The 13,224-nt window shown below is 39.1% G+C and overlaps 2 long non-coding RNA genes across 3 annotated transcripts; one reads left to right on the top strand and one right to left on the bottom strand.

Moving 5' to 3' along the window:
* Positions 1-18: 18 nt before the first annotated feature.
* On the bottom strand, positions 19-2,610 carry LOC141593980 (uncharacterized). Its single transcript, XR_012521973.1, has 3 exons — positions 2,452-2,610; positions 2,247-2,354; positions 19-469 (listed from the first exon to the last, which is right to left on the bottom strand). It is a non-coding gene; the product is annotated as an uncharacterized LOC141593980 (long non-coding RNA).
* Positions 2,611-3,658: 1,048 nt separating this feature from the next.
* Positions 3,659-12,097, top strand: LOC141595954 (uncharacterized). 2 transcript variants are annotated; one of them, XR_012522339.1, is made up of 4 exons: positions 3,659-3,860; positions 5,192-5,329; positions 7,134-7,170; positions 11,735-12,097. It is a non-coding gene; the product is annotated as an uncharacterized LOC141595954 (long non-coding RNA). The 2 variants fall into 2 exon arrangements; XR_012522338.1 differs by lacking the exon at positions 11,735-12,097 and having other exon boundaries at positions 3,707-3,860; positions 7,134-8,034.
* The last annotated feature ends 1,127 nt before the right edge of the window (positions 12,098-13,224 follow it).

Below are 13,224 nucleotides of genomic sequence, written 5' to 3'. Positions count from 1 at the left end.
AAATAAATCAAGTTAGATTTCCAAAAGATATAATATTCTGTAATTATATCGATTTAATTTAATGCATATTACACATATATTTATATAAATATATAACCTCTTGTGACACCCTTAAATCTAGCCTTAATTATATACGTAAATTCTACAGAAAAGCTGGTAGGATATGTTTGTAAATGGTTCAACTAGTCCAAATCCTGCAATTTCAAAAAAATTTCTAACTAAACCATTCACAACCAATTCCAACTCAAGAAGAGTGTCATAACCCCGCAATGGTGATAAACTAACTTACATATATAACTAAAGACGCGGAAATATAAGGATACAAACCAAAAATAGAAAGGGAGACATATGTCCCTTCAAATTATATACAAACCAAAAGTGTAAAAGGTTTACTAATAAAATAGCCAAAACTAGGTCCAAGGTTCCTTGCTCACTAGCCGTCTGTGACCCCCAACAAAGCATCAACAACCTGTCAATCGCATTTTATACAAACACGAAAGCCACAATTCAGTGGGGAGTAACTTCGAGTCCTCCCAGCCACGAATCGTCAAAATTAATGTAACATGTAATGTAACATGTAAACAATTTGATAAACCATTTACTTTTCATGTATTCTAACAAATGACCCCTAAACTGACCAAACTAACTATCATGGAAATCATATAACAAATTGTAATCCAAACTCTATCAACCATAGCCGGCTTGCATCTCACCCTCTATGATTCATAGAATCATCAAACAAGAAAGGGCAATATATCAAAGACAGACATAAGTTCTTAGTCCCGTCAATAGTCACTTTGTAACTCAAGTCTATACCACGAGGTAGGGAAGGTAATCGAACCGGTATCTTGGCTCAGCGGTTACTATTAAGAAAACATGGCCAAGAGACAACACAACCCTAGCCTAAAATCTGCGCAGACCTAGACATGCGGATACACACCACCGCACCCAAGACTCACAACTTTTTATAAAACAAAGTGAAGTGAGTACCCTAAGGACACCACTGAAGGGTCGGCTAGTACTTAAGCTGACCCCATACTATCAAAATTAGTACCGAGGTCATGCCCCAACTTGGATAAACATCCACTAGTCAGAACACAAAGGCTATCAAGCGGTGAACATATACTCGTCGAGACTATAAAGACCTATCTATGATGAAGGCCGAAATACTCACCTAGGACCTAGTCACAAACTAGTCCCGGCTTGAATATTTTAGCCCACACCACCCAAGACTCACCACATAAGTCAAGTAAGACACCCACTTAACCTTAAGAGGGCAAAAAGTCCTACTTACCAACATAAATTCTAACATTCTATCATGTGAAAGCTATATAAATGTCTATTTACAAAGATACAATCCCAACAGTTCCTCAATAAGAATTCAATACTAATTTCCAATCCTAGCAATTATAACAATATAAAAGGCTTTAGGGAAAACTAGGGCCATTACTACAAAATAAGAAGCTATTTAAATTCAACTAACTAAATAAGAAACTATTTAAATTCAACTAATTACACATGTGAAATAGAGATATAATAAATGGCCTAAAACAAGAAAAAAGCCGATTATCTAATTCATTCAACCGAATTTTTACCCGCAACCCCACCCTGCGACAGTACGGGTCAAATTGCGGCGACCAATCACTCAATTAATCGACATCGCATCGGTCAAAGGGACTAAGGCTCGATTTTCGGACAATCAACAAAACATTTCAATTATAGCTATAAAATTCATTTTGAGCCTATTAATTACCATTTCATTTTGTAAATTATCCTAACATGTGATAATTGTCAATATAATATAATTTTTCTACCATTAGCATAATTTTTAGCTACTTTTATGATTCTCTTAACAAATTTAACATGTATACTCATTCTAACTATATCCATGATGAACTTAAAATGACGGACAAAGCATGGAAAACCGCGAAACAAGCAACGGATCGACCCGGGCCAACCCCAAGACCGGTCGGGCTGCCGTGGGCCTGCCGGCTGCTGCCGGGCCCGCTGCCGCACCATTTCTTCTCTCTTTTTTTTTTTCATTTTTATACATTATAAGACCGTCTGAAAATTAATTAATCGTCCCCAATTCAACTTTGATAATTTAAACTACCAAAAGGCACAAATTAAGCTTGCATGCAACTAAGTTTAACATGTGAAAATTACTACCCAAACAAAAATTCACCAAACATACAAAAATCAAAAACATGTGACGATCTTTCGTCGAGTAACTCGAAATATGTTACCTTAAGCTAGAAAATGAGCAATTAGTCCTCAAAACCGAAACCCTAACCACAACTAACCGCTATCCTCTACAATATACGAGTCCCCGAACTCGTCTTCCAATCCTTCACCTAAATAAACAATTAAAACACAATAATAAGCATCAAAACCGAAAATACCGAAATATAGTCTTAAAATAACTTAATGAAAATTGAAATTAGAACATACTAAGTCGTAGATCGTGGCGAGGGGATTCCGGAAAGGTAAATTTCGCGAAAAACGGACAAGAAACGAAGGATTTATGACGATTTTGAGCTTGAATTATGAGAAATGGTGTTTTGTGATATGTTGAGGATGATGATGAACAAAATCAGAAAAAGGAAGAATAGGGGGGAGGGGATGCCGCGCGTGAGAGAAGAAAGGAGGAAAAAGTACGTGCGGAATTTTTAGTCGGGATTTTTAACGAGTCGGTTTTGACTCGTTTCAATAATAATTAAATCCGTAAGTCAAATGCAAATTCCGTCAAGTCCAAAGTCTTTAAACACGAGATTACAATAAAATTGAGTATTCATTCGACCCATTTCCAAATTCGTTTACCCAACGTTCAAACGAATTGTCATTTTCCCCCCGATACGCCCTTATTTCGAAATAAAAGATTTTACACGGTTTAAACTATTTTTAAACATTTCCAAACTATCAAAATAAATACTTTTCTTCAAAATATAATAAAATTATATTTCTTTGAATTATTTTTACTTTAAATACATTATTGTCAAATTTTACTTGATTAATTAATTATTTTCGAAACATATTAACGGTCCGAAATTTACGGGGCGTTACACCTCTTAAGCATATAAATTATTCTCTATAAATAAATTAAAATGCAATAAGAACAACTATCGACACATTAGAATGCTTAATCATGTTTAGTAGATATGATATATTTATAAATTAATATCGGTCGGGTCGGGCCAAAATTTGGGCCAAACACTTGGCCAAAACTCGGACCAAAAATATTTTGGGCTTTTTTGGGCCAATATACGAGGCCCAAGCCTTTCATAAAAGCGGGCCGGGCCGGGCCGGATCAATGAGCTTGAGCCATTTGATCACCTCTAGACACAGGTGAGGGACCGGGCTAGGCTGGGCTAGTACTGAGTTGATTTTGTCCAGCCCGAGGCCAGCCCACATAGTAGCGGGCTAGGACAGGCCGGGCCGGGCCACCTATACTTTTAAATTTTTTAGTGTTTGGACCGAGCTGGGCCAAGAAAAATGCGTCACTAGCCGGTCTAAGAGAAAACGAGCCGTGCTGGGCTGACACACAGGCCGCTGAAAATTGGCTCACAAAACCGGGCTAGACCGGGCCGAATTAGCCCGCCATGTTGAGCACCTCTAATCCTTCCCCCTCACAATAGCCGGAGCCCTACTCTTTTTCTTCGCCTAAACTATTATTTTCTTATATGGGCCATGATTTACCATGTCATTCATCTTATAGGAGAATTGTGAAATTAATAGTGCCTTGCTATTCTTCATAGCCCTTTTCACCTCTAAATTCCTACCATTTCTCCATCGTCACCGCCAAACGTCCGGACGGTTGGTAACAACATGATGACGTAATTTTCATGGCTCTTTTCCTTAAGGTTTGTCTTTGCTTCCTTATCTGATCTCCATTTTTGAATGTATATGTGTGCAGATTCTTTCAAATTGCTTTACTTATTACTTTCTCTTACTGGGTGTCTCTGATTGTTTCAGTTTTTGGTTGATTGCTTAGGTTACTTGTTTCGGGATGATTTATCGCTTTTTAGAAATAACTACCTAATACTTATACTCCCTCCGTATCATTTGTTTACCTTTGCTATTGGCACAAAGATTAGGAAAAGGGGAGGAGAGCATTTGTGTTTGTGAATAGCCTTAGAGAATGACAAGTGGACAATACTGAAATTGGATGATCAAATAACCATTAGAGATATGCCTAATATAGAAAGGTAAACAAATGACCAATACGGAGGGAGTAAAACATATTACTCTCTCTATCCTGCTCATTTGTTGTCCTGCTCATTTGTTGTCCTTTTCCATTGTTGGGTGTCTCGGTCAATTGTTGTCCTTTATATTTTAAGAATGAATTTGATGAACAATTTGATCATTCATACCCAATTTGATCCACTTGTCATTTAGTAATTGACCCCCTCCTGTTTCCTTGGTCTTTGTGCCAAAACGAAAGGACAACAATTAAGCGGGACGGAGGGAGTACCTTATAAGTTCTCCGCTAAAAAATGGCTGTCATAAGTGACTTCCTTCATAACCACTGTCATTCGCGGCGAATTAGAGAAACTGTAAAGGGGCAAAGGATGGGGAGGCATAAGGGGTAGGGCTATCAGATTATATTAATGGACATATGTTTTTTGAGGGAGTATCATGCGCAAAACTGTATCGTCAACTACTGTTGATATTAGCTCGGGTACATGTGTCTGACACTTGATCTTTGGAGCAACATCAGTATAGCTTTAGGGATCCATGGATTTTTTTAATAAATGACTGAATCCAGTACTTGACCCACACAGAGACACTCGTGTCGATTAGTTATATCCGAGTCTCGGTAAGATAATATATGTGTGATCTTGTGGCGGGGTGGACATAGTAGTTTATGAGGTTTTGAGACCCCAGAGGCCACAGGTCCTTGAACACTATGCTTTACTTAACTAAGTTTGCTTGATGAGAAAAATATTTAGTTTACGATCCTGTAGCAAAGGAAATAATGATTTACGAAATTCAAAATGACCTTGTACTCTAAAGTCTAAAACTTCTGGCTCCACACAGGTCTAATTCCCTTAGTCTGCTTGATGTGGGCACCTCTTTTATCGGTCAAAATGCCTGAATTGCGATTTCTTGCATCAGATTCCTGTGTCGTTGCATCAAATCCAATGACTGTCATTAGTTATAGAACTTTTAAGAACACCCTTCAACTATGCAGGACGGATTTCAATATCACCACGCCGAGCAAGGTTTTGTAATGTTGATCTATTGGATTCTAAAAGGGCCTTCTCTGATAGTTGCCAACGCTTCTCATCAAGTATAGGTGGGAGGATTTGTAATAAACCAAAAAAATGAGGTGAGGTTTTCTGAACATCCTTCAGATATGTACAGTCTGCCGTTAATGAATGAAGTAAAGCTCTAAGCTGAACTGATGATCTGTTGTAAATTGTCATTGACTACTACTATATGTAGGTGCTTGTAGTGCAAGATAAGTATTGTGCTCCTCCTTTTGTTGAATTTTGGAAAATCCCAATTGGTTTTATGCATGGTGTAACATTATGTTACTCTTAGTTCTGTAGTTTATGTAGATTGAGAACTGTTCAATCCATTTTAACTCGTGTTGTTTGGTTATTGATTAGTCCGAGGATATATTCACCGGGGCTGATAGGTAAGTGAAGGAGGAAACATGGGTAAGTAGCTTTGGTTTGTGGTCGAATAACTAGCGAATTACTTAAATGTCCCAAGCTTGCGTGATTTAGTGTTAACGCTACCAGGCCAAATCAGGGCGTCGTGCTGACAGATAAGCTGTAGGTTAGTGGTCCTATGGTCCCAGATTACATGTTATTAGTGCACAATAATGTATGTCGTAATTGGAATCAGTGCGTGTTACAATACAAATGAAGAGAATTAACTTTGCTCGTATGTCCCCACTGCATCCCACTGTCTCAGGTCTCACGCGAGTGGCCTGAAACTTTGAAAGTCACCAAAAAATAGTGAACCAGCAAAAAAAGACACAACTACTAAATGGCAATTGTCTAGATGATTTGGATTTAGTGCCGACTGATTACGCTTTTGTGTGAAATTAAAGTGCTTCTTGTAGTTTGATATTTCATAGTACCTGTTCTATGTATCTGTCCCCTTCTAATTGCACTGTGCGTCTGTCTTGTCCGTAGAGCGCTTGTAATAGTGTATTCGCCTTTGCCTATGTCAGAAATAATAAGAAAAGGTTGGATTTTTCAGGTTACATGAGTGATTCCCAGAGGGGTGGCCTCGCCGAAAGGGACATTGACTCATTGACTCATTGACAGTAGTGTGTATCTTTATTGGTTTAGTTTTGATGTCACCGTATAAAATCTTAGTAGAGACCGTCTCAAGCTTAGCGGCCTCTTTTTATGTAATGTGGTTCATTGAATGCTAGCTGAAATGACTGTATCTGCTTAAGAGTTGGCATTGCCCCTTCCGTCAATGGTAGTTGAAATCTCCGAATTTGTTGACTGCGTATATACTGGTTTAGATTTACGGGTAATTTGTTTTGGGATGGTGTGGGGAGGGGAGAGATAAGCAGGTATTTTTTGTCATGAAATGGCGCCCTACTTTGCGGGAAACCTGTTTATTTTAGGATTCACAAGGTAATTTGTTGAGGAATCCTATTATTAAATGGAGAAGTTAGGTTATCTTAATTTCTCTGGTTCTTTTCTCTCTTTTGTGCTAGAATTGGTTCCCTCAACGTTTTTAATTAACCCACACACACTGGCATGTACTAATGTTACGTGCAACTTAGGGTACAATATGCGGTGTTAATGAACTTTCGGACTGCCGGTATAGTATAGTTAACTGATTGAATGTCCTAAAAGTTCTGGAAAAAAACGCGGACATGGGAATGCTAAACGAATAAAAAATAGACAGTTATAATGTAGGGGTCTATAAGGAAGGAAATCTGGAATGTGCCCTGCTGTGAGCATGTCCACATGTCCGGTTTTTCCTGTGGATGAAAAAAAGGATGTGCAGTTACTTATTGCTGCTATATACGCAGCTGCCAGTTCACTCTTTCCAGTGTTGTGATTCCTACAATTTTGTTGCTAGGGTTTCACGGAATTTGGCCCTTTTTATGTTACCTGTTGTTAGCTCCTCAAAGTAGTGATTTTTTTTTTCTTCTGCAGGGGCTTGATCGTATATATAATTGCAAGCTGTTCTTAGGTAATGCTACACCATTTTCCATGTCCTCTGAGTGTGCAGCCCATGTTGGCGATGTTAGTGTTACAATCATGCTTCGTTTATTTCTATATTCTAGAAGTGTCCTACGTGCTTTGGTGTAAATATTTTTTTATTTGTTCTCATGGATAAATTTATTTGATGATAACCAGACACTTTTAGTTTTAGGTATGGTGGGTACACTAGATTTGGCTATACTTTTCGTATGCTATTCCAACATCACTGGATGCTTTGTATGAAGCGTGCTTGCTATTGAAAACAGAAAAGCGGTATTTTGCCTGGTGGTAGAAACATTATGGACACGAGTGTTAGGTGTACTCGAGAATAAGCAATAAACTTGGTGCTTATTTTGCCTGGTGGTAGACCATTTTTGGGGAATTTAAGTGGCGAGTTCAAATTTAGGCAACAATGGTCTCAGTTATCTTCTCAAGGGACGGTGTCATAGTTTGGGTGTAGCTCAATCTGTAAGTTGTTTGGGAATAAAAGAGATGATGTTGGACGAGTTATAGAGAATCGGGGTATATCATTTGCTGGGTAGCTAGAAGACGAATACTTGTTGCAGGCCTGCAAATAGCAATTAGCAATAGGCCAAGGCCAAGAGGTCATTGTATTAGAGCTCAGAGGTCTCGGTGGTGACAGTGTGACACGTGAATCCTTGGACTCTTAGCTTTCTCTGTTTGTGATGTGTGCCTTTGCTTGGTTTTAAATTGCCAAGCATGTGGAGCGGCGACTGTTGAAATACTCCGTAATATGCAGCGTCTTCTTACATGCTATAGTCACTATATGTAGTGTCAGCATTTGAGTTTCTTCAAAATAAAGTGCAAAAGTGTTGGTTAATGCGGGGATAAATTTTGGATTTTTGGAGGCAAACTGTGCTGGGCAGAAAACTTTGGGCATTTGGCCTCCAAAAAAATTACTGTTCAAAAGCAAATGCTGTAAAGAAATCAAGGACAGACAGACTAGTTTGAAATAAAATCGCACACAAAAATCCGAGCATAGACACATAGAAAGGGAGTAAAGCAAAAAAATAAAATAAAATAATCATTGAAAATAACTTGTATTCTTGTTAAATTAATTGATTACTTTCTAATCTTCCCGCAACGAGGAGTTGTAGCGCATCGTGCGGGCCTTCATCATCACCATACTAAAAGACATCATTCCAGTAGCCATAAGGGCACCGAGTAATGCGGGAGGAAGGCCATGACGTGCAAACCCAACGGCTCCACCTATGGCTGCACAAGGGATTTCATACGGAATAACATCCCTGTGCGGAGTCTCTCTACTGTATTTAAAATAAGCGGCGACCAGTGAAAGGTGAAAGACTGTAGCCCAAAGATAACAACGCCAAATTCACGCCTAAAGAGGGAGATTTGGGGAGGGCGCTACCTAATCTAGACTTAAACCCGCAACTGCTGCTGCCTTTGATGACATTGTAGAACAATCCTATTGTCGTACCTGCTATAAATCCAACCGCTGAATCTTCTACTGTGTCGGAGAATATTTGGGCTGGAGTATGCCGTTGTGGAAGCCCTTCTTCGTCAAGTATTAGCTTTTCCATGCCGCTCTTATAGTCCGTAAATAGATATATATCTCGATATTTATGCTCGCCCAAAAGCCCTTGCGACCTTCAATTGATATATAGGTAGGTAGGTACGGTAGGATTTATATAGGTAGGTAGGTACGGTTGGATATAGGAAATACTACCTAAACTTATTCGGTATAATATTTCTAATTCTATACCTATATCTAGTTACCTTATCTTATTTGGTATAGTGAATTATGAAATTACCGGTTAGCAAACAATCGAACCATAACTGATCCAGCTGGAACTGTTCTAGTTACCTAATCTTATTAGTTGCAAGTACAAGAAGATTTGGAGAATAAGGCTTTTAGGAAAGATGCACTTTTTTAACAGGAAATCTGGAATGAGCCATGCTCTGAGGGCATGACTGTTTTTTTCTGTGCAATAATACCTTCTCTACTTATTGCTGCTATATAGACAGCTGCCAATTCGCCGTTTCCAATGTTGTGATTCCTACATCACTGGATGCTTGTATGAAGCGTCAGTGGATTTGAAAACAGAAGAGCGGTATATTTTGGGTAGAAACATTATGGACACGAGTGTTGGGTGTACTCTGGAATAAGCTTGGTACACATATTGCCAGAGGAATTAATTACGGTGGTAGACCATTTTTAGGGAATTTAAGTGGTGACAATGGCTACAGTTACCTTCTCAAAAGGAGTCACAGTTTAGGCACAGCTCAATCTGTAAGTTTTTTCGGAATAAAAGAGATGTTACAGTTGTAAAAAAAAAGAGATGTATCTTTGTGTTGCAGGGTCTTTAGAAAAGACCCTGCAAACGAGACCGGCACCAAGTTGGCGGCTGATTGGGAAGGAAGTGCCAGTGCCAGAAAGAGAGGAATGGCAACAGCATGGGCATAGGTGTCAGCTAAAGCTACGGCAACAGCATAAGCCAATAGGCGAAGGTCTGAGGTCATTGTAGTAGATTAAAATTATACACGGAGACCTTAAGTGATACCTAAAAAGTATCAGGCTGATACCAAAAGGGTTATTGGAACATTGTAAGTATCCGTCAACTTACTCACTTTTACGGAGTACAACATTACCCGATTGCCTTAAATGATCCTGCATAGGATGGGATAAAGGGTTTGGATGTAACCAATTTTACTGAAGTGTTTAAAACACAGAGAAATTATTTTCATATTAAAAAAAAAATTGTATCAAGTGAGGGGCGGACCCAGAATGTAAAATTTGGGGTAGGAAAAATTATGATGCATAGAATGGGAATCGAACCTGGGACCCATAGGCAAAAAACAAAGTCTTTACACTGAACCACTTGATATTTCTTGGATATACAATGCGCATATATATACTTATTTACTATTCAACAATATTTGGGGTAGCAAAAATTTATACGCTTAACCAAACTTTTTACGTTTGGGCTATCAGGTGGGTCCGCCTCTGGTATCAACTGACCACTTATTTTAGAATTCAAACACGTCATTTTAGAGCATATTCCAAAGCTGATAATTGGTGAGTCCCTAGCTCTGAAATTCTTACTTCTAGACATACATGGCAAATGCCAAATAGGTTATTTAAGCTGAATACGGTTTGGGTCAGGTCATTCGGGAATGCACTCTGGATCGGGTTGATTTGGATCGTATTATATGGGTTCGAGTATGTGTGTTATTATCAGGCCATTCCAGAGCGTGTCCTGCGGACTTCACTGAGGACAGAAAAAGTCATCATTCCAGCAGACGTAAGGAATCCCCGTGGTGAGGCTCTCCACTGTATTTAAAATAAGCAGCCCGTGTAAGAATGTAGCCTAAAGATAACACCGCCAAATTCCCGCCTAAACAGGGAGATTTAGCGAGGGCACTGCGCAATCTAGACTTAAACCCACAACTATTGTCTCTGATAAAATTGTAGAAAAATCCTATTGTAGTACCTGCTATAATTCCAGCCTATGTTACTCCGACTCTTCTAATTCCCTCACGTACCCGTGTCCGACACTCGACACTCGGACAAGGGTATGACACTTTGACACCTCATTTTAAGCCAAAGATAACAACGTGCAATTCCCGCCTATACAGGGAGATTTGGTGAGGGCGCTGCGCAATCTAGACTTAAATCCTCAATTGTTGCCTTTGATGAAATTGTAAATAAATCCTATTGTCGTACCTGCCTGAATATTCTGCTTGGTGAGATATGAGAGGGGAATAAGGTTCTGTGGAAAGATGCTCTCTTTTAACCAGAAGTTTTGGTGAGTTATGAAAGGCTCTTTACGACATTTGGAGAATAAGGCTTTGTGGAAAGATGCATTTTTTTAACAGGAAATCTAGAATGAGCATGACTGGTTTTTTTTTTTGTGGATGAATAAAAAAGAATGTGCAGTGATACCTGCTCTACTTATTGCTGCTATATTCACTGAAAGCGGTATATTTTGGGTAGAAACATTATGGACACGAGTGTTAGGTGTACTCTAGAATAAGCTCGGTACACATTGCCTGAGGAATTAATAACAGTGGTAGACCATTTTGGGGGAATTTAAGTGGTGACAGTGGCTAGAGCAGTTACCTTCTCAAGAGGAGTCACAGTTTAGGCACAGCTCAATCTGTTCGATGAGTTATAGAGAATCGGAGTCTAACATTTGCACAGTAGCTAGTAGACGAATATTAAGACCCTGCAATAGGCCAAGGTCTGAGGTCATTGTACTAGAGGACTCCGCGGTGACATGTGAACCCTCGAAGTCTTACCTTTCTCTGTTTATGATGTATGCCTTTCCTTTGTTTTATATTGCCGAGCATGTGGAGCGGCAACTGTTATAGTCACTATATGCAGTGTCAGCATTTGAGTTTCTTCAAAATAAAATGCAAAACTACTATTGCCTGGATAAATTTTGTATTTTTTGGGTAAATAAGAAGCTGTTTATTTTGTTGCAGGGATGAAACTTTGTTCAGAAAACTTTTTATCTCTGAAATTTTAATAGAAGTCGCCTTTGACTGAGTGATTCATTTACTCTATGCAGGAATGTGTTTAGGGGCTCACTCCTCCCCCGATAAGAGGCGCGTCTGTTTACCGTGAAGAAGAGGCTACCAACCAAAAAAATACGGAGTATGGAGTATGCAAAACCGGAACACCACAAATAAGGAAGCAGCGATTTGTACATCAGGGAAGTAGTTATATTCTGACCACCTCAAACACGGTGAATCAACTTCTATACAACGGATACGTGGTTTAGAGACTTGTTGCTTGCTGTACCGTCTAGCCTCGAATATCAGTTTAAAGAAAAGATCATGTACTGATGCACACATGTTATTACTAGCACTCTTCATTGCAAAATTGACCTTTTATTGTAGAAGGTCACAAATTAACCACATTTGGTCACCAATTATCATGCTTAATTAAGTCATTAGCATGACCAAGTAAGGTCATCGAAATAAAAACACACAAAAATCCTAGCGTAGACAGAGTAAACCAAAAAAAAAAAAATGATCATCGAAAATAGCTTCTATTCTTGTTAAATTAATTAATTAGTTAATTCTAATGTTTCGGCAATGAGTCTTCGTCCTGGATCCATGAAGCTTGGGGCCATGGGATATAATCCCGGGAATAAGGATAATAGGGATAAGTATATGTATTGGTTTTGCAGATGGAAGAGCGGTAGCGTGTCTTGCAGACGTTTCCCCAAATATTAAGTGTCGTCATTCCAGTACACACAAGGGATCCGAGTAAGGCAGGATGAAGGCCATGACGTGCAAACCCAACGGCTTCACCAATGGCTGCAAAACGGATGTCATACGGAGGAATATCCCCGTGTATTTAAAATAAGCAAGCCGTGAAAGATTGCTGGCCAAGGATGACAGCGCAATATTCCCGCCTAAACAGGGAGATTTGGCGAGGGCGGTCCACAATCTAGACTTAAACCCGTAACTGTTGCCTTTGATGAAATTGTAGAAAAATCCTATTGCCGTACCTGCCATAAATCCATACCCTGAATCTTCTAGTATGAAGTCGGATACTAGTTCTGCTGGACATTTCGAAGTATCATAATCATCAATACTATTTGGATCCTCCCCTTCTTCGTTTTCAAGTACTAACTTTTCCATGCCGCTGTCATAGTCGTAAACTGATATCTATATTTATGCTCGCCAAAATAAACTAGGAAATACAATCATATACAATATCTAGTTACCTAATCTTATTCCGTATAATATCCTCTAATTCTATATGTTATTAAAGTGCTTCTTATTCCGTATAAGAAGCACTTTAATTTCACAAAAGCGTGTATTCAGTCGGCACTAAATCCAAATCATCTAGACAATTGCTATTCACAAATTCTCATTATAGACGGACACTATCCGTCTATCCGTCTATACGTATAGACGGATACCATTTCCCCTCACAAAATACCCATTTGCCATAAAGTGGGAATCACATGGGGGTGCCCCACCTTGTCCCCCCTACCCATTTTATTAGAGGTCTTTATCCGTCTCTTCGCCCCACCCGTCTATACCA

The sequence above is a fragment of the Silene latifolia genome, chromosome 8 (assembly GCF_048544455.1).
Source record: "Silene latifolia isolate original U9 population chromosome 8, ASM4854445v1, whole genome shotgun sequence".
Lineage (NCBI taxonomy): Eukaryota > Viridiplantae > Streptophyta > Magnoliopsida > Caryophyllales > Caryophyllaceae > Silene > Silene latifolia.
The sequence above is the reverse complement of the archived record's forward strand: the minus strand, read 5'-3'. Positions and strand labels throughout refer to the sequence as shown.